At 42.8% G+C, this 6,000-nt stretch overlaps 2 non-coding genes across 2 annotated transcripts; both read left to right on the top strand.

The window, feature by feature from the left end:
- The first annotated feature begins 4,136 nt into the window (after positions 1-4,136).
- Positions 4,137-4,209, top strand: LOC130120244 (small nucleolar RNA SNORD49). Its single transcript, XR_008810947.1, has one exon. It is a non-coding gene; the product is annotated as a small nucleolar RNA SNORD49 (small nucleolar RNA).
- Positions 4,210-4,390: 181 nt separating this feature from the next.
- Positions 4,391-4,460, top strand: LOC130120239 (small nucleolar RNA R38). Its single transcript, XR_008810943.1, has one exon. It is a non-coding gene; the product is annotated as a small nucleolar RNA R38 (small nucleolar RNA).
- The last annotated feature ends 1,540 nt before the right edge of the window (positions 4,461-6,000 follow it).

Raw genomic sequence — 6,000 nt, 5'->3', positions numbered from 1 at the left:
CACATCAACATATGGAAGTTGTTTAGCATTTAGCTCTGATTACAAGTCAGTATCTATCAAGCTATTCTACACAACAGCTATTCTATCAACAGTATTGGAATAGGTTATTATACATTAACTTAAAAAGTAAATGCTTAACATGACGCTTCAGTTAACTTGTTAGCTCACGTTACTAGCTAATGTGTGAGCTAATCAAGTTGCCGCTTGTTAGCTTAGCTAATTTCCCAACCATCTGAAGCAGTTACAGAATTATAAATTGGAAATGGCCAATAACGTTACCAAGACAAAACGATTGTAAATACGTAAACATGATTAGCTAGTCTTAACATTACCTTTTGAAATTACTTCAGGTTGAGCATTTCTGCATTTTCAGAAGTTGTCTCTACATCCTTTGCATATCCATGAGTAGCCTACGGCGCAAACGGAAGTGAAGATAACCTGCTTCACGGAAAGGCGGAAGTTAATTGACGTCATTGTGAAAAGGGCCTATTGCCCAACGTCGGCCACTTACTGGTCAAAATTGAGTCACATGGGTATGACATAAGGCAAACTATTCACCCTTTGCAGACACGTCACAATTATCACGTGACGAGGGAGACTGCGCCATGACGGACGGCAGTAAGTGATAGACCGGACGGACGGCAGGAAGTGACAGACCGCGAAATTCAAAAGCGAACAACAAAAACAAACAAAATATTGCGACGGATGAGTAGCTATTATAGTTTAAATTTAAGTGACGGCTACCAATAGTCAGAGTAATGTTGTGGAGTTGTCCTGTGAAGTGAGTCACCTTGTAGGACGGCACAAAGAGCGATATGTGGAGAAGCTAGCGATAGCAGGATTAGCTACCGACCCGTACCTTTTTCCTACCGATGTGTTCACGGATCTAGCAAAATCGTCTAGTCTGCCCGAGTTCAATCCACACGATCTGTACCACTATGTTACCAACGGAGTATCCCCATACACAGGTGCTGACCTAAAAGCATACAAAAATCTGGATGCTTACCAGTTCACTGACTGTAGCCTCATCTTCAGCTTCAACTAATACTGGCCCATTCTTCTCAGCTGAGAGATTGAGGAGTGCTCTGGCAGCTTTCCTTTTCGATGACTCCTGGCTCTTCCTTTTTTTCATGGCCTCTCTCACTTCATACTTCTCCAGACTTTTCTGGGCTCGCCTCTTCTCAGGGGTCTTCATGTGCGCAAAAACAGACGGCACATAATCAGGTGACAAAGGGTCATCACTCTTCTTTCCTGATAAAAAGAAAAAAGAAATCAGATATCCAATTGTGTTGAGATGAAAGCCTGACATTACCATGTTCACTACTATCTCTAGCCTATAACGATCAATGCATTGACAGAGTCAAGTTAGCCTAATGTTTTAACTCCATGTTCTCCCTCTCCTCCCTTTCTCCCGCCCTCTCCCTCCTTTTCCCCATCTCCTTCTCAACCTCCTGTCACCCTCCCATTATCTGTCTGTCTGTCTGTCTGTCTGTCTCCCTCTCTCTCTCCCTCCCTCCCTCCCTCTCCCCCAACCTCGAAGTGAGGTAACAGTTAACAGTTTAGCCTTTCTCAGGACTGATTTTGCATTAGCTGTCGCTACTCCATAACTTAGGGTGACCATATTTTGCGTTCCAAAAAAGAGGACACTCTGCCAATGATACTCGGTGTTTACTCAAAGATACCTTATAATTTGAATATATTTAAAGTAGGCCTCCTCTGTATGGCTAGAAAATTAATATTTATATTATGTAAGTACACGCTTAATGGTCCTGTGGGTGTAGGTTTGTTTTTAACTTAACTGCTCTCCGTCTCTCTTTTCTCTTCCAGGCACATAAAGAGCCTCACTGCATCATGCCCACTCTACTGAATATGCATTTGCTGACCTGCAAATTAAAATTTTATCATGATTTTTTTCTCTGATTTTTACATTTTATTTTGATAGAATACTTAAATCTGAGACCACACTTAATATTTAAAAATAACATAACTCTGTCACATGAAATGTTATGACATAAATGTATAGAAACCTGTAGGTGATGTGCTGCTCTGTAACAGTTGCTGTGAGCTTTTCTATCCTCACCTGAGATTCTGTCTTTCAGTTTGTGTACTTCATGACACAGAGCCACAGTGATGCTGAAACTATCTCAAAAACTTTATATTATGTTTCATTCAACTCCTGAACTCATGTCTAGATATTTCACTATGACATCAGAGCTCACCTGAGAGGCTGCAGCTCGCCTGTCTGTGTCTCTGCTGCTCAGGCTGCTGCTGACAGGATTTTCAGAATAAAATGATGCCTGACAGCCAAAAAAATCAGTTGGACAAGCTGTGACTAGTTTAGCTTATAAATAATATTCATGTCTTACTACAATACAATTAGCAGCACATTAATATCACTTATACTATAATAACTCTGCTCTTGAGCCACTAATGGAAAAGGAAGGGTTGGCATTAAATAGTAAATAATTCTCACACTAATTTCAAAGAATGTTTGGATTAATTACAGAACATTCTCAGTTAATCATATGTCCGGGGAAAAGTGGGCGTTTGGTTACCCATAACTCAAGTCATAACTCAACGTTAGCCAGTCTTGAGAAGGGCCAGCTAGCCCTTCTCACGACTGGTTATGCATTAGCTAAACAAACTCAAGTAGGGTTTGTTTACTAGTAACGATGCTAGCTAGTAGCTAGCCCTTCTCGCGACTGGTTATGCATTAGCTAAACAAACTCAAGTAGGGTTTGTTTACTAGTAACGATGCTAGCTAGTAGCGAGCCCTTCTCACGACTGGTTATGCATTAGCTAAACAAACTCAAGTAGGGTTTGTTTACTAGTAATGATGCTAGCTAGTAGCTAGCCCTTCTCGCGACTGGTTATGCATTAGCGTTTAGAGTTTGTTTTGACGTGACTCCAACTAACGTAGCTTAGGTTACATAACTTAGAAAACGTTACATATGAAACTTGCCTCGTAAAAAATGCTCACTGCAGATCCGGGAGTATTTGGACGGCTGCCAGTCCTTACGGTTGATAGCAGCTATCCAGCGCCGTCTTCTGTCGGCATCAAAGGGTACCCTGTAAAAGGCTAGATTGGGCTTACAGCCTTGCCTGTTGGCACACTGCACGGCACAGCAGGAAATCACCATCGTGCCATAAAAGTAAAATAAAAACTAGCTTCAAACAACCAAGTGTCGAACTGTAGCTAACGTGCCCGCTTGTCTTAAGTGTGACGTCCCAAGTCTTCTGCCGTCCGTCATGGCGTTCACATTCCCCGCGAGTGGGACGTGACGTCACGCGCAAAGGGCGAATTGCCCGACGCCGTCCGCTTACTGGGCAAAGTCGAGTCACGTGGGTATGACGTAAGGCAAAGTATATATTCCTCACCAGGGGAGCGAGCCGGCCCTCACGGTCGAAAAACGGGGCTCGGGGAGGAGGCTGAGCGTTGCGAGATAATTTTATATCAGCAGCTCCATCGTCGTAAGCCGTCGTGTATTTGTGTGGAAGAATGGACGTCAATAGTGATCATCCGCCTTGAATATTGGTGAGTACAAGGCAGACTACCTCGCCAGAGTGATTTGAGATTATTAGCTAAGGTCTGGCTAGCCGAACACGTGTCTTGAGGTTATTCATATAAGGTGTCGCACGGTTGTATCGTGTTTTGCAACGGGAAGCCGTTGCTAGACAGCGCAGTCCTTTATATTAATGTAGGTATTTACAGGCCTTGATGGTTGTGAATCAATCGTTAATGGTTTTGTGAAACTAACGTAGCCTCGTCTAAGGTCGTCAAGCGACGTTGTTGGTACGCATGCGCATTAGCGTTTAGTAGCACTGCGTCTAGTGTGTCGGTGACCGTGTAATTCACTACACATTTTACCACGTTCCAGGTTCCTTTCCAGTCACTATCATCAGCCCACAATGCTAATTAGTTTTGCTACCCCTGTCTAAAGAAGTGTAGAAGCCAACTTTCTGATAACTTGAATAGCAATGCCAGTAATTGAATTGCCGCAAAGATCTGTCTGTTATATCTGTTACAGGTTGCCCATTCTTCCATCTGAGCTCTTCTGCATTGAGTGTCTCAAGGAGAGCCCAAATGTAAAAGGTATGTTCCACATGGCGTCCTTAGTGATCCAGCTTGCTCTGAGTTTAGTGATGAAAATGCTGCATAGGAAGTGCCGTCTGATGCGATAACTGACGATGGCAAAAGCTGCTCTGAAAAATACTTTTCACCCCTGAAACTGATTCTTAGCATGTGTAATTCCAACACTCGGAAAACCGTAACAAAGTGTCTTCCTTCAGGTACCTCATGGTGTAAGTCTTCAAGAAGATGGATACAGAGATGCAAGCAGGTACTTACTGATGCAAACAGTGCTCTTAAATACAAGGTGATCTGAATGGTCCAAGCCTGTGATGACACATGTTATCCCTGTCTGAACTCTAGTGTGGAGTCATGGTAACCTGAGGCTTTGTGAGATGACTTAAAAAAAAAAAATCTTGAGAATGGGATTGGATGAAATTAACTCAAATACTTTGCTCATGAAATGCTTGTCCTTTTTTAATTTGCAGATTCCATTCACTCAACCTGACCTTTTATGGTGGAGAGAAAATGGTTAAGCTGCAAAGATCTACACTACCGTTCAAAAGTTTGGGGTCACATTGAAATTTCCATATTTTTGAAGGAAAAGCACTGTACTTTTCAATGAAGATAACTTTAAACTAGTCTTAACTTTAAAGAAATACACTCTATACATTGCTAATGTGGTAAATGACTATTCTAGCTGCAAATGTCTGGTTTTTGGTGCAATATCTACATAGGTGTATAGAGGCCCATTTCAAGCAACTATCACTCCAGTGTTCTAATGGTACAATGTGTTTGCTCATTGGCTCAGAAGGCTAATTGATGATTAGAAAACCCTTGTGCAATCATGTTCACACATCTGAAAACAGTTTAGCTCGTTACAGAAGCTACAAAACTGACCTTCCTTTGAGCAGATTGAGTTTCTGGAGCATCACATTTGTGGGGTCAATTAAACGTTCAAAATGGCCAGAAAAAGAGAACTTTCATCTGAAACTCGACAGTCTATTCTTGTTCTTAGAAATGAAGGCTATTCCATGCGAGAAATTGCTAAGAAATTGAAGATTTCCTACACCGGTGTGTACTACTCCCTTCAGAGGACAGCACAAACAGGCTCTAACCAGAGTAGAAAAAGAAGTGGGAGGCCGCGTTGCACAACTGAGCAAGAAGATAAGTACATTAGAGTCTCTAGTTTGAGAAACAGACGCCTCACAGGCCCCCAACTGGCATCTTCATTAAATAGTACCCGCAAAACACCAGTGTCAACATCTACAGTGAAGAGGCGGCTGCGGGATTCTGGGCTTCAGGGCAGAGTGGCAAAGAAAAAGCCATATCTGAGACTGACCGATAAAAGAAAAAGATTAAGATGGGCAAAAGAACACAGACATTGGACAGAGGAAGACTGGAAAAAAGTGTTGTGGACGGATGAATCCAAGTTTGAGGTGTTTGGATCACAAAGAAGAACGTTTGTGAGACGCAGAACAAATGAAAAGATGCTGGAAGAATGCCTGACGCCATCTGTTAAGCATGGTGGAGGTAATGTCATGGTCTGGGGTTGCTTTGGTGCTGGTAAGGTGGGAGATTTGTACAGGGTAAAAGGGATTCTGAATAAGGAAGTCTATCACTCCATTTTGCACCTCCATGCCATACCCAGTGGACAGCACTTGATTGGAGCCAATTTCATCCTACAACAGGACAATGACCCTGAACACACCTCCAAATTGTGCAAGAACTATTTAGAGCAGAAGCAGGCAGCTGGTGTTCTATCGGTAATGGAGTGGCCAGCGCAGTCACCAGATCTGAACCCCATTGAGCTGTTGTGGGAGCAGCTTGACCGTATGGTACGCAAGAAGTGCCCATCCAACCAATCCAACTTGTGGGAGCTGCTTCTGGAAGCGTGGGGTGCAATTTCTCCAGATTACCTCAACAAATTA

The sequence above is a fragment of the Lampris incognitus genome, chromosome 10, assembly GCF_029633865.1.
Source record: "Lampris incognitus isolate fLamInc1 chromosome 10, fLamInc1.hap2, whole genome shotgun sequence".
NCBI classification, from domain to species: Eukaryota; Metazoa; Chordata; class Actinopteri; order Lampriformes; family Lampridae; genus Lampris; species Lampris incognitus.
Note: the sequence above shows the minus strand (reverse complement) of the source record. Positions and strands in the feature narration are given on the sequence as shown.